This window comes from Strix aluco, chromosome 3 (genome assembly GCF_031877795.1).
Source record: "Strix aluco isolate bStrAlu1 chromosome 3, bStrAlu1.hap1, whole genome shotgun sequence".
Classification (NCBI taxonomy): domain Eukaryota; kingdom Metazoa; phylum Chordata; class Aves; order Strigiformes; family Strigidae; genus Strix; species Strix aluco.
The window spans coordinates 110,448,799-110,464,775 of record NC_133933.1 but is presented as its reverse complement, the minus strand read 5'-3'; the positions used below and the strand labels follow the sequence as shown (position 1 = coordinate 110,464,775).

At 41.8% G+C, this 15,977-nt stretch overlaps 1 protein-coding gene across 1 annotated transcript in view; it reads right to left on the bottom strand.

Moving 5' to 3' along the window:
• Positions 1–1,563: 1,563 nt before the first annotated feature.
• Positions 1,564–15,977, bottom strand: part of ERICH1 (glutamate rich 1) — a 98,762-nt gene continuing 84,348 nt past the window's right edge. The window contains exons 7-8 of the transcript XR_012622672.1: positions 3,571–3,651; positions 1,564–1,698 (exon numbers count right to left, since the gene is read on the bottom strand). The gene's annotated coding sequence lies outside the window, so the exon portion shown is untranslated. The remainder of the gene's footprint in view (positions 1,699–3,570; positions 3,652–15,977) is intronic.

Genomic DNA, 15,977 nt, shown 5'->3' with positions numbered 1-15,977 from the left:
TACGCATTGATTAAAAAGCTATAAATATGGTATACTGAGGGTGTTGGTGGGGGTCAGATTGTATATCTTCAATCAATGTGATTAAATGCTTTCCAGAGATATCATTCTTACTTTTGTCAAAGGGATCAAGTATTTTGTTTCATTTCTTGTAGGTGAAGGCAGAAGATGGAATATTCCATTATACAATTTTTTATCTTAAATATAAACAGAAGGCTATACATGATGGAGGTAATATGTGACCTGGTACGTTGTAAAAAATGACCTTGTAAAGACTAATTTTCTCATCTTCTTCAATTTAACAAGAGTTGTGGGGAGAGGAGAGACATTTCTTGGAGGGGGTGAGAAAGGGAACCAGAGGCAAAAAAAAAATAAAAAAAAGGTAAAAATTTCAACCTGATTCAATTTGTGATTTGTAATGTTGCACTGAGCAATCTGAAGACTTCAAAATATTCAGCTGTGTAGGATGCCCCTTAGTGGTTGAATATAAACACTGTTGACAGAAGAAACAATTTTAAACATGGAAAAAAACCCCAAAATAATATTTGTATTTAGTAACTGAGAACAAAGGATTTTAAATGCTACCATATGCACAGAAGACCCTACAAAGCCATATTTACATAAAATAACAGAAACAGTTGGAAAAATGCAAACCAATAGGAAGAGAACATTCCTGAATAAGCTATTGCATTGAGTGAGAAGAGCAAGAAAACAAGGGAAAAGAAGGGAAAAAAGGTTAATCTCTATTTTTATTTTATTCAGAGTATATATTATAGGACAAGTGGGCTTTGCAGAGGAATATGATCAGATATTGAACTCTGCAACAAAATCCAACCAACATTTTTACTGATACTTTCTAGAGTAGAGAGTTTCTAGAGTAGAGAATTATGAAGTTATCTGGTCTGGTGCCATGGTTCCTTCCCAACACCATATGGATGGTGTAGCCTGAGGTCATCTCTGCTGTTGCAGAAGTTTACCAGCTTGTGTTACAATGCACAAACGTTTCTACACAAAAGGCATCAAGAAATGTTTAAGATTCAATAGCAAAAGGTTAGAGTGCACAAATTCTGTAATAAACACAAAACAGTACAAAGAGTCTATGAGAGGTTATTTTTATTTGGTGTAACTTGTCATGAGGAATATATTGCTTCTAACTTTTGCTTTTCAAAACCAGTCTTAACACAGAAGTCAATTTGCAAAAGCTGCAACAAGGTGACACTAACGAAGCATGGCACCCCCATCAATCTGTTTACACCTACTCTGATTTTAACTTTATTTTGTATCTTTAAATCTCTGTCTATACACTAGTTAACAAAAAAAGTCCATTGTATTTACAAACAGTTCATCTTATTTGGAAATCTGATGCCTCTGCTAGTCATTATTCTTTTTTTCTTTCTTGAAGAATTCTGTAATTCTTCCGTTTTTTAACTTTACATGTAGAAATCACAGTTGCAAAGTGACTCATTACCTCCAAACCAGTAACGGAGGCAGAAAAGCCGCTCATCAGCACTACTGACATAAGCCTTTACTTCTTGGGTCACATCCCAACGCAGCTTAAAGGGTCAAGGGAAGCCTCTTCTTTTGAGTTAGCTGGTGTGTGCTGTAGCTGGATATACTGATCCCAAACATACCCAGCAGCAACGCTGACCATTGCAGCACTGTGTCTGATGATTTGATAACGACTTTTCCTGCAGCTTGAGTCTATGGGAGAAATGGGGCAAGTTACACACCGATTCAGCTGAGTGCAACACAAAAGCAGGTCTTTGGAACCTACAAAGCACTTTTTTATTCTCCATGGCATTTAATATAGTATGACTCTGCTTTCTGCTGAAGAGTATTCGGCACAAATTACTGCACATTTTGGAAGGCCCTCCTTTTTAGCACTTTGTAAAAGAAAGGACACATTTCTGATATGACTTTTCTTTCATTTGTAACTCATTGATTTCAGTGACTTTAATGGGGTTCCCTCTGGCTTCTTGGCTGAGAGGGAGAGCTGAATCAAGTGTGGAGGCTTAGGCATAAAGGAGAAGGGACTTCCAGTGGAGTACAAAGATCTCTTCCTTCCTACATATGATGCTCCCTTGAATGTTAGTTATTAATTCAGGAAAGCAAGGCTAAAAGGGATCAGTAACATCTTTTAGTAGCTCCACAGGTAGCACTAGACCAAGCAGACAAGCTTTATCACAGTCACTTTGTCAAGTCCAACAAAGAAGCAGGAAATGCCAAAGTAAAGATTAAAAATTAATTACTGATTATCTGAATAACAATCAGAAAAGAAATTAAGTTACTGTTGCTTGCCTAGTATGTATAATACACTGACCAAGAAGCAGAAACACAGTTGCATGGACTCCCTAGAGAACAAAACACAAATCCCTATGCATATTGGCGCTGTGAGTTAAAACATATAATGTGTCTTTCTAGGTGTAGAATTTCTTATATGAAGTGATGACTAGGCCTCAAATAATGATTCTTTTTAATGCTTTCCCTTGCAGTCCATGGACGGAAAGCACGGCACCACTGACAGTAGTGACAGATTCCAAGGACCCTGATTTTCATTTCCAGATTCTAGTTTTTTGCGAGCTTAAATAATCAGAGCTGAGTGCTCTGACCTTGATAAATGTGGCTGACAGTGTGGCTGCTTCAGCAGCAGAATAAATAAAGACAAAAGAAATTCCAAATAAAATTACTATGTAAGGTGATATTAAAAGATATGCAGGGACGCGTGAAAGAAATTCACTGCTAGGACTGAAATGCAGTATCCTTAGGCTCAGTCTCTCAACCACTCAACTATCACCTCTCAGCTACTGTAGTCTATGACTTTGGATGCAGATCACACCACTAAAAGCTGTAAGATTTTCCAACAAAAGGATATATACCCTGTAAATATCAAACTATGGAGTACAATAAAGAAGATGCTCTACTTTATAGAATCATAGAATCATTCAGGTTGGAAAAGACCTTTAAGATCATCGAGTCCAACCATAAACCTAACAATGCCAAGTATACTTTGCATATATATTTTTGGGCTGTTTTATTCTCAATTATTTAACTGACTGAAAAGATTTTCTATGTATGTTTTTATTTTTTTCTTCATATAATGATTGGTACTCTGGTCCCCCAATGTTCCAGATGTCAATACTGATCCAGGTGTCTTTATCATAACCACAGAAGCTGGCTGAAGTGTTTCACTGACAGCTCATCTGAGTTGCTGAGGAACCTGGCATCCTCCTTCCCATTAACATTTTCCCACTGCCCCAAACACACAAAGCCATTGCAACAGAAAATGATGGAGAAGTAGTTTCTGTTTAAGCACTGCAGAAACATAAACTCCTTCCAAGTATTCTGCATTTGGTATTCCAGCATGATACCAATTATCAGGAATTATCATAATTCATTTACTTTTCAGCAGAGGCTTAATTAAGACTTGAGTTGTTATGCAAGTTAACCCACCAGAAGCCAGTGCTCCCCTGGGTTGGTCATGCAATAATTTGAAATAAAATCAGTCTGAGCAAGAGAAATACTGGTATTTCAAAGATCTAATTAAAAGCAGAAAAAAAGACAGAATTTTCATACCTGCAACAACCTTATATACCCAGGTGTCATTCTCCAGAGAGGAATAACCATGATTTCTGAGTCTTCATAGAATTGCAAACCCTACAATTTTAGAACACACAATACATTACTAAATCCCCGGGAATTTTTACAAGTTGACCCCCTAATGAAACAGAAGCTTTATTCTAATATGGTTTGGTACAATGCCAAAAGCACTCCAAGAAGCACGGTATGCAAACAGTTTTTCCTCACCTGATGCTCTTTTCCCTACAGCCTTTTACATGCTTAAGGTCTTCCGGGTATATAAAGCCCAGCTCAGTTGCGTAACCTGTCACATGGGATCTGTCTGCATCACTTAGGTGTTGGCAGAGGCCAAACTGTCCCGCCTGGGGCCAGGTATGTCTTGCAATATTGGAAAACTCTCTGGGAATGCCTGAAGGTTATTAAGAGAGCAACGCGACAGCTGACCTCCTTAAGAACCCAAGGGCCTAAGCCTGCTTTATAGATAGCAATGGACATAAAAAAAGGGTCATTATAGCATTTTGTATCATAAAGTGACAATGCAAATAGGATTGGATGGCTTTTATGTAACTCAGAGCATATATTTATACCCACAGGATGACCTGACTGGGTAGGAAGCTTAATGCAGTCATGACCCAAGTTGAAAGGATGTGCTAATATAATAGGGTTATTTGAAGGTACATTTAAAAGTAAGTTATTTCTTTTCTGATAGCGTTCTCTTTTACTCACCATTATGCGTGTTCTTGCCCCTTTTTCTGCTGCTAAAGTTTTACCATTGGAAAGTACTTAATCTAATACTTATTGTTACTACTATCTTCTATTAACAGTGATTTCACTGTAGTGAGCTTGAATTCAGTTCTGCTCCTGGGGTCATACAGTTCACAGTGTGAGAAATGGTGGTACAATCTAATCTACAAAATTAATTTATCTTTGTTTTAGAAGTGTCCATGGATAGACTGTGCTGAGAAAGCTCCTTTTTCCCATCATCAATACATGCAACCTTGAATAAGGATAGCAAGGCATAATTTGGCTTCAGTTGCAGTCATACTTCTAAACACGCAGGGTGAAAGTCTTCAGGTGGTATAAGTCAGTATAGCACCAGTGCGCACAGTGAGCCCACATCGGTTTTAATCACAAGTGCTCCACAGAACAGCACTGATTTACACCCCTTTGGTCTCTGCTCTGGCAGCCTAAAGCTCTCTTGAGAAATATTCTTGCTGTAAACAAGCAGAAACATGAAATGTTTCTACTTGGAGAAATACTCTACATTAGGTATTCCACAGTGACACCACTCATCAAGAATTCCCATAATTCATTTACTTTTCAGCAGATGCTTAATGTTATATAAGGGAACGATGCCGTTTTCTTCTGAGGCTCTGGCTTACATAGCACGCAGTGGGCAGATCTCATTTTCCTCTCACCACACCATGTTTATACCACGTGAACCCCATCGGCACCAGTGGAGCTATGTCTCATTCACAAAAAGGTAGCTTGGGTTGAACTAGTCCTATAGTGTCAATCTAAATACTAACAGCAAGAGACTGGGAACCTCCCAATCTGTTGGTTTTTTTTTTTTAAATATGAAACTTGCACAGTGACAGGCACCACAGTGACTGCAAGTGCAGTATACCTTAGCTATAGGAAATATTGCATTAATGGGAAACAACATAAAATTGGGAGCTGACTGAAGTTAATGGGAACCGTATCAGTAAATATAAGTCACCATACCTGCCAAAATGCATTTGGGATGAAAATCTATACTATAAAAAGGCAAAGGCTTTTTTCTTGTTCTTGATTCTCACTGTATGCCTATGCTAACTTTTCTGCACAAACAGGAGAGCACCTGGGCTTGCTGCCCAGAGCAGGACAAGGCTAACGCTGCAGAGTCCGTGTTCTGGAAACACGCAGAATACTGAGTTTTTCCTTTAAATTTCCAGCCTTGCCTGCATTCAAAGCAAAAGCTACCTACTGCAGTATCAAGAGTTTCAGGAGCCGCAGAAAAATGCATTACTAACAATTTCTGTCATTTTGTGTGTAATTCTTCCCATTCAGAGAATGGCAGTGAAATTCCTGTGGCACGGTATTCAGAAAGGGAGAGCTTTCCAACCAAGTTTCGTTGTGCAGAAAATAAAAAGGAAGGGAAAGAGTATGCCTTGAATGCCACAGCTGTCTTTAAAAATGATTTCATGGCCATGCTCAACACAGCTGAACTGTAGAACATTTTCTGTAATGGCAGGTGTTACCAAACTCTGTATTACTTTCCCGAGGACTCTGAAAGAATAACCCTCCCAGGCTGTTTCAGGACTTTTAACAAAGAAGGGGCTGCCTCTGTTCCTTTTGAAGTTCAAGCCCCTGACAAGTGAGTCCCAACTGCCATGACACAGAGATGAACGTGCCCCTCTTGGGCAGGGGACCTGCTAACAGAGGAGGAAAAACACAAGCTTGGCAAACACACGGGGATACCACGCCAGTGCAGACTACTTACCTCATTCATCTACTAATGCCTTCACTGCTTGATGGAGGCATTGTTTTCTTATAGGCATCAAGCAGATAAGAATGCATATGATACGCTGACATCCTCCCCACCCCAAAATTAAAGGCAAGGGACACTTTGAACACACCTTGTGCTATATTTCCATTATGAGGAGAAATCAATAATTACAAGTTTCTTTGCTGTAATCCTGTGCCTCTTGGAAGGGCTGCTGCCCCAAATGCTGCAGGAATCAACCAACAGAAATGACTTATTTTCACACCATTAGAAGTCCCTCCTTGACTGGCACTCCTTGAAAATTTCTTTGTGCTGCCCGTGCTGCCTGCGAGCACATCCCTGTCCCTCCGGAGCGCGATGCAGGGACATGCAGGGACATGACATTACCCACCACAGCTCAGTGGCAAGCAGCAGGGCAAGCATGGCAGCATGGGGCTCGAGCCCCTGCTCTGTTAGCTCACCCTGAGCCCGTGCACTTGACCACTCCAAGAGAGATGCCTCAAATATTTAGGCTGAAACTATGCTGTAATCCTTCCTGGACTTGTTGCTTTCTTTGTGTGCCCCAGACTTTGTTAGCTTCTCTTTCACAGACAGCTGCTTCTCATCCTGAATTTACTTTCACATCCTTAAATATATTATCTTCCAAAATCAGGCTCAACTTTCTGTTTCTCCTTGCTACCTCTGGTCTGTACAGTGATTCCAATTTTCCAGCTCATTTTCCCAGCTACTTTCCAGTATATTTACTTTTATCCCGATGAAAGGGCAGCTATGTTGACATCTCCCTCTACACTGACACTTCAGCTTTAGCATCAGAAACTTCTCTTCAGAAGAGGGACTCATACTGCTTTCTTCTGCTGGTCAGTTATTGCCACGGTAGACCTTTGCGGGAGCTGAAATAGCAATGGTCTATGGCACTCGAGAGACTCTGGATGCTAGTGGGCCCTGACTCTCATCCACACAGCAGTCCACTGCTTGCATTTACCCATGCTTTTTCCCCTCTCTGCTTTCTTATTTTTTAAAAAATCCTATTTCTCACCATTTTTAGCCATCCTGAAGCTGAGGGAGGGAGGAGTGAGACAACCTGGTAGGGTGTGTGAGTTAAACCACAGGCAATGGCAGCTGGGGAGAGCAGTTTCTCTTACACCTGCATGGAAGCCCAGAGTAGGGAGCTGCAGCCAACACGTGGCTGTTACACAAAGGATGCCCAGACAGGTTCACATGCACAGGGATCCACCAGCAGGGTCTGCATATGATGGCATGCATGGAGTTGCTTTTGGTGAAAAATAGAAATGACAGAGGAAGGGAGAGGTGAAGGGAAGTGAGAGAGACAAAATAAAAAAGGGAAAAAAGGGAAACTCAGTGGCCAGTGGGAAGAGAGTTAATGTGGGTGCCCAGGTGAGCAGCCTCCCCAGGGCTTCCCTCCAGTGCAGCAGGGTTGTTCCAGAAAGTCCCTTGCAGAAACTACACAAACGTCAGTGGGACCTGCCCAAACTGCTGTCGGTGGTTCCTGCTTGTGATGTGGTTATCGCCGACTGGTGCATGCTGGCTGGGGCTGGTGTCTGCTGACCGACTGCTACACTCTGTGCATGTGTATTATTTGAGCCCCAAGCAAGGGTGGGAGAAACGGAGGAAAGACAGGCGATTCTCCTGCTGCTGCAGTCGCTTCCTATGAGAACACACCACAGCCACAGTATTCGCTTTGCTGGGGCAAGGCCACGAAAACGACAGCGCATGAGCAAAGATGTGAGATGAAGGAGGGGAAAATCCTGCCCCACGGGCGGCCGGAGTGATAGGCACCCCCCACTGCCAGGGGAAAGCAGGCTGCACACCTGTGGACAGGAGGCTCTCGGCCACACGAAGGCTAAGGCACCTAAGGCAATGTGGTGGCAAGCGTGCATGCTTACAGATATCAGTTACTTGTGACCCATTATATGCTGAAGTGGTTGGAGGTGATGTCTCCCAACAGTTGTTGCTCCTACCTGATGGATATAGAGATTGCAGGCAGAACACTGCAGGACACTGCCTATGTGCGGTCGCATTTCTGAACAATAAACTGGTTTAAAGCAAAACTCTCCACTGGCTTCAAGGGTCGTTAAGTCTGATTTACTCTAGGCCTTCCACATTGATAGAGGGGCAGCATTTTAAAAGAGGATTTCCTGTAAAGCATACACAATTTTCATTCTATACCTGGACAACAATAGCAAAACGTATTATTTTGAAGTAATAATTTTGAAAATAATTCAGATATTTAACTAAAGAAGTACTTTCCAGAATTCATCATCCTTAAAGAGGCCAGGGTGGAGGAATACGGTCAGGATTCTGAACCTACCCATGGCTTCCACTGCAGCTCTTTGTGCAGGACAGGAGTAAACACAAAGTGCTGTCACTCTAGGTAAATAAGTAAAACAAACCACATAAAGAAACCAAACCAGCAAATCTTCCTCTGCACACAATCATATGACTAATCCTGAGCTTTCTGACTTCAACAGTTACTAGATCTGAGAGTATGTCCTCGCAAATCATTCTGTGCATTACTTAAAAATTAAAGCTAAGCTAAAAGGATTTTTGTCTAAATCAAAGGTAACTAAAACACCAGCTCTGCAGGGGTAGTAGGATTGGGCACTGTCAGGTAGAAGAAAGAGATGGTCCTGCCCCAAAGAGCCTACAAGCAGGATGCCACCAGATGGAGGAGCCCAGGGAAACAAAGAGAATATATTGCCTGGCATGTGAGGCAATGTTCTCAGCTCGCTCCCAGTCAGATTGTTTCCAAATTTTTGTAGGCGTTGCAGCAAAGCACAGTGTTAAGGAGGAATGTGAAGGTGGTTAATGAATTTTAAGATGATAAGGCAGGCAAGGAACAGGAACAATGTTAGTCATATTGTTGCATTACACAGTAATATCTGTGCAGAGCAAGAAATTAGGGAGATGTATTGGAATATGTTGATGACAGAAGTAGGAAATGCTGTCAATAAGACTGCAGTACTGTGTAGATGAGCTGAGGCACAGACAATTGCAGATAGTTCAATCCTTGAAGTCATCTAAGGTTACAGACAGACAGCAGCAAGAGCTTGTGTTGCTGAGACTCATGGAGTTACCACTGAAGTAGCTTAAACTACTCATTTATTTCCTGCTGAGAATTGACTCATTCACTTCCCACAGCTCCACTGCCAAGTGGTTACTCCTGTATTTGCAGCCTGCCTACCCATAGTGCTTTGATGCCATTGAGGGGCAAAATAATAGAAACTGACAAAAATTTAACAGCAAAAGAATAGCAGAAAAACAAGTTAATTTCTACTATGAAGAATGGAGAACTTCTGCCATGAAAGAAAATTTTGTTAGAAATTGCTGCAGTTTGTATCTGTTAGAAATTACAGGGGAAAAAAATAATCCTGAAATTTTTTTTTAAGTATTTCCAAAGCAAAGATAGGTAAGTGCTACTGTCACTGGCAGCAGCATAGGTGTAGTGCAGAGGCACTGGCACAACTCATCTGGAACCCAGTTCTGGTCAAGCAGGGCTGGATCCCTCTCTCCTAACTCCAGAGGTGGCTAGAGCAGATGCCTGCCTCCAAACCAGCTGCTCTAAACTTCCATTGTAATTTACCTATTTTAGATGTTTATGTTAAGATCAGGGAAAAAAAGTGATGTTTGATAGTACAGCGAGTACTAGCGCAGACACAGACATCAACAGTGTAAATACAGAGTCACGTGAACTGCACCCCGCTGATTAGAGCAGGAGAATTCAAAGCGAGGCTGGTATAAAGAACGGCTACTAAGATGACCAAAGCAAATGAAAAGTATGTATTACAAGAAGCTATGTTTAACCTCACAAAAGGAGGATCACCAAACACTTCCTCTCCTCTTAGATACTGATGAGCCCTGATGATGTCCTTGAACACTGATTTTTGCCTCATTCCCCAACTACTGGATGTGGTCAACAGCCTAGCTTCATCTCCCCTCACTCAGGGGAGGTCTTCATAGAGGGAAAACAACACTGGTAAAACTTGAGTGGCCCACTACACATGGGAAGGACTGCATTTAAGGCTCTGCATAAACAGGCACTACCTGACCTGATGTGCAAGTACAGCATCTTTGGGGGAACCATCTCCAATGTCCCAGCAGAGAGTTATTAATGTACAGAACATTGCCAGTCCTGACTGCTACTGATCCAAAAAGACCTCACCAAAATGAAAAAAACCAACCCCAAACCAAAAATACAAACAATGGGCATTAATAGAGAGACTTGCGGTCTTGCAGGTCTGAAGACCTAATGGAAGCTAGCACCTTTCAAAAAGGTGCTGCTACACTCACACCAACCACTGGCAGCTCTGATGTTTGGGTCCACCTTAATGATTTGTACAACTTTGCAGAATCTGTAGGCTGGACTGCAAGAGAAAACTGGCCTAGCAGATATGGACAGGGAGAAGCTTGTCCGCCTCTGCTGTGCAAGTGACACTGCATCACAAGCACTTTCCTGGTGTGTCTTTTGCTTAATACCCACTTCTGGAAAGTGGGTTGAGTGTTTAAAATGCATAGCAGAATAATAGCCGTCTTTTTTGAGCAACAACTTTATGACTTGCTGCTTCAGAAATTAACCAGCACTACACACTATGGGCTGGGCTCATTGGTCTGATAATTATCTGGGTGCATACTGGTGGAGAGATTTATCTATAGCCATTATTCTGGGAAGGTTCATATCTAGTAGGCAGCGGACAGACTTCCAGTAGAGGTCCAGAGTCCCAGTTAACCCTAGAAACAGTTGTAATACACTGTCTCGCAATGATCCCAATATTCAAAGCACATACCAACCACTTCACTGGAAGGATGCACAATGCAATCCTGACAGTTTGTGAAGAAGGTGAGTATCATCATTTAACATGATGCCATTTTTAAGCTACCAAGGCACTGCTGATCTGACTAGGGAAGCCTGTGGAACACCTATGGATATATCTGGATATGTAAGGCTTGCTAGACACATCATTACTCAAGAGCACATCCACTCCTGTGATAGTGTATGACAATTAGCTGTTACTAATCCAAGACAGAGTGTTACTTGTTGCTCTAAAGGAGTGACATACAAGGGCTGCTATTTTGCAAAGAAACAAGGCATTAGGGTCTTTCCTCTGAACAGCCTGCAATTTCCTTTCCATTTAGAAGAGATGGAGCAAAGATGGGTGAGCTTGTTAAGGAGCAAGGCATGTCCTCTCTCACTCTGCTCTGCTCCCCAAAGTCCACTAAAATAAGTATCTACATCAAGACACCCACCAGATATTGGCTCTTGTGCCAGGTTGAACATGTGTTCCTGGCTAGCCAGTCCTCAGTGGGCGTTTTTCACTGTGAGAGTTGATATGAGAAATTATATTACAATCTGTGATGAGAACTCTTCACGTTGTGTCCTTTGCTGCTTCTGTGTCTGATGAGACAAAAAGCTGGACTGTGAGACTCCATGTCCACATGGGCATCCCTCACTCCACCTGCAGAGGTTCCCAGATAGTGCGAGGCTCCATCACAGCATCCCAGATATCTTCTGCAGCTCGATATACAGTGTATAGCTATACTGACCTGTGTAGGGTTGCAACCTGTCCAGTGCATGTATACATACAGCCCAGAGCCTTTTGAATTTGAACCACTTGTTTGTAAAAAGTTGGACAGATCATTCCCAGTTCTGTATTGCTGATAGGAAATTTTCTCATCAGTAAAACTATGCACAAAAGCAGGTGCATATACAACTAACTCTTGAGCAGGGCTCTTCCTCCTCCACTACATACCACATTGCAACCCTGTTACACACATACCAAATCTTCACCATGAATCACACAAATGAGAGGGCTTAAGAAGCAGCTTTCTGAAATGTAATTCCAGAACTGCAGGTATTTGGGTATGGCAGCCGAGGACAGAAGGCCATGAGATCTCCTGCCATGCCTGCGAATGACTGGAAGGCTTGCAAAGAACTGCCATATTTTATATACAAGAAAGACCGTGACATACAGTATCCTGCGCTTTTCTGTAGCCAAGGACATAGTTAATTTGTTTCAGAGCACAGTCACATTGTGAAAAAATAGCTGCAGTAGGGATGTTCGGGGTATCAGGACTCTGGAATGGAAAAGGATTCATTCTAAGATAATATAGACACATTCAAAGTATGACCACAATTTTGGTTCTAATTCTAAAGCTCTGATTTACAACAGAAGTGCACTTCAGTCAGTCATTTCACTGGTACTTCTCTGTTTTTTCCAAACAAAATTTTCAGATAGTCAAAATGTGTGGGTTACTGTATTCCACATGGCTTTATAAATTCTGAGTCATGAATCCTACGAAGGCACCTAATCCACCTTCTAAACAAACTTGCAGAATCTGCTTTTTGAAAGGGCTGAAACTTGTTCTACATGTGATCACGGTTGAAATGAATCTGGAGCTATTATCAAAATGTACAATTTTATTGACATTTACCTTTCCTGCAATAAGCAAACGTGTCGAAACATTGAGATGTTCTGAAGTCTTCCTTAGCGGTCTACTAGGAAAGTTTCTTACATTTAGCAGTAATGGATATCTAGATCTGTAACATCCAAAAATGATTCCAAATTTAGAAACTGTAAATGCTTTGATCCATCCTTGCAGATATAAAGGCCTGAATATATATTGCTGTTATGTTCCCTGTTTCCGATGCAACAGGCTAATGAATTAGTCCACCCAAAACACAAAAGGTCTGTAAATTCTCTTGTAAGACTTTAAACCGCAATATAAGAAGGCATAAATTACCGGAGCTTTCCAAGTATGATACAAAATGCTTAAAAGCTTTAAATTAAATTACATAGCTTTAGTAGGAACCTTGCTAGTTGAATTTCTGTTCTCGCACAGTTTCTGACATGTCCCCTTGCTTTCTTCCCTTGTAATTGCTTCCACATTGCTGATTACACATGGTTCCCATTCCCTACTATCTGTATTCCTATTTAAATGTTTTAATCCCTTAAAGAGACATCTATTATTTCTGGCATGGCATTGTGCCAGCACAGTTGTGACTATTTAACATGACTGGTAATCTATTTTTAGGCATAATCCTGCATAAAGGTACATGCCCTATGTTGTGAACTCTCTAGCTAAACACTGGAAGATTCTTTCATTAATTTATGAAAAGGGTAAAACAATCTATTCAGGAAATAAAGCATGAAAAATACATTAATCAAATGAGCATCATTTCTATAACATTTATTTTTGCATTAGGTAGTATTTATTCTGATTAAGTGTTGTGGTTGTCTGACTGTGAGGCCAAGCAGAAATGATTAAAACAGAATTCAAATTACCTAGGAGCAGAAAACAAAACTAGAGGGGCAGAGCAGTGAACATTTGCACTTAACACGATGCACTGGACTTAACATGGAGTTTTTTCTTCAGACACTGTACTTCCCACGGCACAACACTAGCAGCTCACTAGGACCAGATGGTATTCACCTAAGAGCTCTAAACCAACCGAAGGATGAAATAACACAACTGTGAGCCCTGGTGTGTAACCTCTCACAGGGAATTGTCTCAGTGTCAGGGGACAGGAAGGTGGTGAAATGGCTAATTTTTACAAAGAATTCCAGGGGTGATCTGAGGAACTACACATCAGTGAACCTGATGTCCTTGTTCAGAAAATCAGTAGGAACCATTGCAAGGAACAGAATGATCAGACACTTGGAAAAATACACTGGGAAGCACTCTTTTAAGCTTCTGCAAAGGGAAGCCTACTGGCATTTTTTTTTTGAGGAATCAACAAGTAAGAAGACAGGGTGTACTAAAGTGCATTTTTAAAATTCATTGGGAAAAAAAAAAAGCTCTTAAAAAGGAAGTCTCATAGGCTAAGAAGATCCCCATTTGAATGAATAAGTAATTAAAAGATATGAAAGAAAAAGTAGGAATGCAGAATTTTCCCACTGGAAGGAAATTGCCAATGTAATCCTCTGGGACTTTGTGCCAGGATCTGTGCTGCTCAGCAAGGTCCTAAATGACCTGGAAAAGGTGATGAATAATGGGGGAACAGAGACTGCTGATTCCACTACAGTTATCACAGGGACTAAAATTGAAAGCTGACTGTGCAGAGCTGCACTACGATCATGAACAACTTGTGATAAAATGGCAGATGAAATTCCATGTAGGGTATTGCAAATATTGCAAAAATTACTTAAACTGATAAGGACCGTTCAGGAATGAAATAACAGTTCTATGAAGATGTCAGCTCAGTACCCAGTTAGGGGTCAAAAAAGCAACTGATTTGGAAAGGACTAGAGAACAAATCAAAGCACACTTCAAAAAATGCATGGTGAACCTGCATTTTTAATAACATGGGCAGTTTTGGTCCTTCCATCTCTGAAAGGATGAAGCAGACTCAGAAAAGATACAGGAAAAGCCAAAAAGGGTATTAAGAAAAGTAGGAAAAGTTTCTTTATGAAGAATGAGCAAACAGGACTCTTCAAGTTGGGTATGTCCTTTTACTCTTCCACCCTGCTTCCTTACCTCCTCTATACATCTTCCTCTGCCTCTCATGTTACTGTGTTTTTACCAACACTTCCATAGTATTCTCAGACCTGCAGATAAATGGAGAGTTTGAAATCAAGCTGTTGGGATTTTCTTTCCTCACTCAGAGTTAGAGGGAAGGCTTCCTCTGATCGTCCCATACACCTTCTCCAGGGCCGCATCAAGAGAAGTGTGGCCAGCAGGTCGAGGGAGGGGATTCTCCCCCTCTACTCAGTTTGCGTGAGATCCCACCTGCAGTGCTGTGTCCAGCTCTGGGGCCCTCAATATAACAAGGACATGGACCTGCTCGAGTGGGTCCAGAGGAGGCCACAAAGATGATCAGAGGGCTGAAGCACCTCCCTGATGAGGACCGACTGAAAGAGATGGGGTTGTTCAGCCTGGAGAAGGCTCTGGGGAGACCTTATAGCAGCCTTCCAGTACTTAAAGGGGGCTACAGAAAAGATGGGGAGGGACTCTTTATCAGGGAGGGTAGTGATAGGACGAGGGGTAAAAGTTTTAAACTGAAAGAGGGTAGATTTAGATTAGCTATAAGGAAGAAATTCTTTACTGTGAGGGTGGTGAGACACTGCAACAGGTTGCCCAGAGAAGTTGTGGCTGCCCCCTCCCTGGAAGTGTTCAAGGCCAGGTTGGATGGGGCTTTGAGCAACCTGATCTAGTGGAAGGTGTCCCTGCCCATGGCAGGGGGGGTTGGAACTAGATGATCTTTAAGGTCCCTTCCAACCCAAACCATTCTGTGATTCTGTGAATCTAAAGGATTCACTGCCCCTCTGCCACAATATACAAAGGAAAAAAACTCCTTTGAGTTTTTTACCTCCTTCCTGCACCATAGCCTTCCTCATCAACAAGATTTTTACTGATTATCAGACATTGACTTCTCCAGTTTGGAGGCAGAGAGACTGCTTTCAGTGCACAGCTTCTCTGTGAATTAGGAACTGCTGTGACAGATTGTCCCACCTTGAAGTTACTTTCAGAGCTGACTGTAAACTCCTCCCATTTCACAGCTTACAGAAATCTCACCCAGATGCTTTTCCCTGATGGCAAGGTCGTGCTGCTAGTTAAGCATGGTTCAGTCTTACCTGTCACTTATGGGAAGTTTGTGCCAACTTTATTTGGAAACTGGAGCACAGGTACTGCAATAGCCAAGGGGTGCAAATGCCTTACAATTTAGCTCTGACCAGCTTTTGACTCTGATGGAAAACTCACTCCAACTCAAGAGACATGTTCATGGATTCCCACTCACTTCAGCCAAAGACAATTACTCAGTTACTGAGAAACGCACTGCCTCAATCCTTGACTCATACCATTTCAAAGACTGGTGCACAGTTCCATCCAGGAGGAACAGGACTGACGGCTGGCAGCTGCCTTTTGTATAGGCTCTACAAAGACTTTCCATGAGGTGCATATCAAT